The sequence below is a fragment of the Acanthisitta chloris genome, unplaced genomic scaffold, assembly GCF_000695815.1.
Source record: "Acanthisitta chloris isolate BGI_N310 unplaced genomic scaffold, ASM69581v1 scaffold18412, whole genome shotgun sequence".
Lineage (NCBI taxonomy): Eukaryota > Metazoa > Chordata > Aves > Passeriformes > Acanthisittidae > Acanthisitta > Acanthisitta chloris.
In genome coordinates, this window is record NW_008659062.1 from 1 (window position 1) to 4,773 (window position 4,773).

Here is a 4,773-nt window from a genome sequence, read left to right on the forward strand (position 1 = left end):
AGAAAAGGTGTCCCACCCCAGTGACCGACAGAGGGGTCCTTTGTCTCTCTTAAGTATCCAACCATCTGATAACATGTATGGGGGAAAATTCCTTAAAGCAACAGAGGAGCTCCTACCAAACCCTAACACTTGTACACTGCATTCCCAGGTGTGTTCCCAGGACTGTGACTGTATGCTCCCACAGGACTGTGGCGTAGCTCTTTTTGGCCTTCCCCAGGTGCATACCCAGGATCATGTCCCGCCATTCTCCAACACATTAATAATTTTCTAGTCATGATGGTTTTATCTGTAGATTTGTTGCTCATGAGAGGCAAAGAAGTGTCTGTCCATCTCTTTGAGTATGAAGCGTTTCCCTTCCAAATTGAAGATCCAGCTTAGTACCCATAATACATCTCAGTTCCAAAAGTACATGGATGTGCTGAAAATCAGAAAAGAAATGTGAAAATGTTTTGACTGTAGGAACTGTAAATCATACATTTCTCCATTGAACAAAAAAGTCTTCTCTGGTCTTTCCTTCTGAACCTGAGGTACTGTATAGATATCCAGCCTTATTTTACATCAATAATGGACATAGAACTGTTGGAACAAGTCCAGAGGAGCCCACAAAGTTTCTAAGAGCACTGGAGCATCTCCTCTATGAGGACAGGCTGAGGGAGTTGGGACTGTTCAGCCTGGAGAAGAGAAGGTTGTGTGGAGACCTCAGAGCACCTTCCAGGAGCTGAAGGGGCTCCAGGGAAGCTGCAGAGGGATCTGTGTTAGGAGCTGCAGGGACAGGACAAGGGGCAAAGGGTACAAACTGAAAGAGGGGAAATCTAGGTGAGATATTAGAAAAACGTTTTTCCCTGTGAGGGTAGTGAGACACTGTCCCAGGTTGCCCAGGGAGGCTGTGGCTGCCCCAACCCTGGCAGTGTTCACAGCCAGGTTGGATGAGCCTTGAGCAACCTGCTCTGGTGGGAGGTGTCCCTGCCCAGGGCAGGGGTTGGGACTGGATGATCTCTAAGGTCCATTCCAACCCCTAAAATTCTATGATTCTATGAATAGATCCAGCAAGAAGAGGTACACATTGGGGTTCCTCATAGGGTGGCAAAGGTCTGATTGGAGGGCACATCCAGTTTTAATCCATCATTCACACTTTGTGTGTCTGCTATAAGCCCTTCTATTCAAAACAAATAATCTCAGCCTGTCTCTCCCCTGATGGGACTGCTTTTTCATGGGGAAATTCTGGCTATCTTAAAATCAGCAGAAGGTCTGACACTGAATTTAAACAGGGTCATGATTTTGTTCTCGGTTTTTGATCATTTTAGCTAATGATTTCACTTGATCTCTGTATCCTGGATTATACAGACCACTTAGATGAACATTTATCGTTCCTACAAGTCAAGTAGTTAACTATGCCCCATTTTTTTCTCCGTTTTCAACAAATCAGTGTTTGATTCTTTCTCTGCCAGCAGTGCTGGGAACAGTGCACCTTCAGTCTCTTTGCGCCCTGATTTGCAGTACATTGTATTTTACGAAGGTGTGGAATTGGATTAAAAGCTACAGCACAGTGCTCTGCAGATAAACCCACTGCAGGTGTGCAGTTTAATAGGATTTTAATTTGGCAACAAGTGAACAAAGAGCAGAAGCCCAGAATGGGATTTTCTAGATGAGAAAAATGCTATTCATGCTGAGAGAAAGCAACTGGGAGCTCTGTGATAAGGAATAAAGATTGGGCCAATGCTCTCTGAGCTGCACTTTTATAGATTATGGCTCACTCAGAGCATCTCTGCTACTGCCACAAGTTTCAGCCATTCCTAGTTCATACTGCATGTGTTTAGCTATGTAGCATTTCATCTGCCACACTCCCTGCTTAGCCAGATGTACAGATCTGGTCTCGTCTTGCTCCTCGCCCTCTGTGTTTTTTCTCATGCAAACCATTGTTTTCCTCAGGAGATGCCACCAGCTTGGAATGTATTCTGCTTTCAAGCTTATTAACAATTATTTTCAGGCTTCAAACTGTATTTTAAAATAAGATTCAGAAATGTACTGTGCTGTTCACAATTAATGGAAAACCACAGTCTCTCTGTCGAGGAGTGTGATTTGTATTCAGCATGAACTAGGAATGGAAGACGAAAAACAGATGGGGAAGGAAGAGGAAGAATGAAGGTGACAACTAAAAGACCATGAAGGGATCTGCTCAGCCACAGACACATATTGGTGCTGCTGATATCAGGGTAAGGTTGGGAGATTCTTTTCTGATTTCTGTTACCAGTTTTCCCTCTTGGTTTTCCAAGGTTTTGTAGCAAAGCTGAGTGGTTAGCACTAATTTCAATGAGATGAGGGTGGAGGTGTGATGAACAGATTTTTTTTTTCCCCCCAGTATAACAGGCTGTAGAGAAGGCATAGAAATGCCTTATGGGACAAGACTAAAAAGCTATGGAGGTTGGTGTTGTTTCTGATTTCTGTTACCAGTTTTCCCTCTTGGTTTTCCAAGGTTTTGTAGCAAAGCTGAGTGGTTAGCACTAATTTCAATGAGATGAGGGTGGAGGTGTGATGAACAGATTTTTTTTTTCCCCCCAGTATAACAGGCTGTAGAGAAGGCATAGAAATGCCTTATGGGACAAGACTAAAAAGCTATGGAGGTTGGTGTTGTTTGGATGGAGTTAACAGGCTGTAGAGAAGACATAGAAATGCCTCATGGGACAAGAGTAAAAAGCTATGGAGGTTGGTGTTGTTGGCAGTGGATGGAGTGGAGGATGGGAACTGATAAAGGCACTGGGTTGCAGAGAGCTGCTGAGGCTGCATGAGGTAAAGGAATTAAAAGCAAAAAGTATGAAATAAACCTGTGAGAGGTATGGCAGGCAGCAGAAACGTGGTCCAGGAAACAGCAGTGTGGCTGGTGGATGCTGCTAGGCATGATGAAGGTTTAGATACCTCTCAGAACATGCTGTGGCCGAAGGGGGATTAGTCAGAAGCAGAGACAGATGGTTGCTTGGGAGCACAATGATGGGTTTTGGTGTTCAAAAGTCACAGAACAAAAATCCTCATGCAATGGGAATCTATTCAATAGGATCTATAGAAATGGCAGTACAAACAAAGTGGTGGGTGATGCAGATCCTTTTGGCAGCTCTGTTCTTCAACAACCAGTGGAATTAGTATTGGCACCTTAAAGGAAGGGATCTGCAATGATTGAGGTGGGAGCTACCAACCATCTGAAGAACACGCGTGGGCAGACGTGCTCACTCACTCTCTCACAGCTCCCAAAGCCCTTTTGAGCTGCAGGTTCAAGTCTTTCAGCTCCCTCACAAACCGTAAACACTTGAACTACAACATCAACAGGCTCTTACTAGAGTCTCCTTTTCATCCCCCCATTCTCAGCATCTTGCACATGGACTGGTAGAATCCATCATCTGTGGGGTTCATTAAACTTTTCCTACACTCCCTTAATCCTTCACTGTGTCCTTCCCCCCTCATTTTACATTTTGTCTCTTATTCTGACACCCGTCATCCCTCACTCTCAGCAGCCTTGCTCTGTTCTTGCAATCAGGTACAAGATAGGCAACGCTGATAGACATATTTATAGGCACATCACTTACACTGACCAAATCTGGGTCCAACCCTTGTCTGCCAACACCTGCAAAAAACATTGCAATGGGCATAGGAGGCCATACAAAAGCCCATATGGATGGAAGTGAAGAGCATAAGAAGCAGGCTAGTTACTGAATAGGATTTCTGGTGGTTTATTTCCTCATTTCTGCCCATCAGTGGTTTAGATCTCTCCTGCTAATAGCTGGCACCCAGCTCAGTTTGGGTTTTGACATTAAGGTGGTATGGCAGGATGGGTCATTATATTACATTTGAAAAATAAAAAAAGCTGTCAAACATGCCCATCACATGTAGAAATCATTCTTGGTTTGTCCCCTTTGTATCTGCTTTCTCCCCTCCAATTTGCATTGCTGAGCTAGTCTTAGCCTACTTCATATTAAAAAAAATTAGGGTCCCCTAAAGGTATTTATAAATAATAAAGATGTTTTTTAAACAGTTGATTTCCACTCCTGGTCCTAATATTTGGAAACAGAATACCTCCTGGGAGTAAAGTAACCCCAAAAATGCAATTTTCTTTCTGAGTCTCGGTGTCATTAACATTTGTGCCTCGCTGTTTCTGGAAAACACAATGTTCCCTAAGATTTAAGACAAGTGCTGTTACTGCATGGAAGAGAAATCTGAAAACAGCTGAATGTCTAATTCAGCACTTCAATTAAGCACAGAGGCTTGATCCATGTTCCCATATGTCCTTATGTTTTAGCCTTGTGTCTTAGAAGACCTAGAGTCCTGTTTTCTACTTGTATGTCATGCCGTATGCTAGGAAGTTTGGAGCAGAGGACTGGCCACAAGAAAGCCTGGTGGGATAGAAAGGTCTCAAGGAGTTCAGATTTCTGCATCTTTTGACAAAACTAACAGATAGGTGGAGGGGGGAGAGCCTCTCAGTGCTTCCAACAGTGAGAAAAGGCCACACTGTGCTCTCTCCTGATCAACAGATACGTGCAGCCCACAACCTGCTCCCAGCCCACCACAACAACACTGCTCTTCCATGGACAGCACCTGGGAGATCTGAAGGAGGACCAGAGGTCTGCTAGAAACCTAAGGGAAGCATCAGGGACCTGTGGTGCTGGGGAGGTGGGTGGTGTGGAGATGGTGGATGCATTGTGCCTTGAGGTTTTGGTGACACTGGACTCAGCTCCGTGCAAACCTTTCATCAGTTCTACTTTACATGCATAAAACCCCCCAACCAAC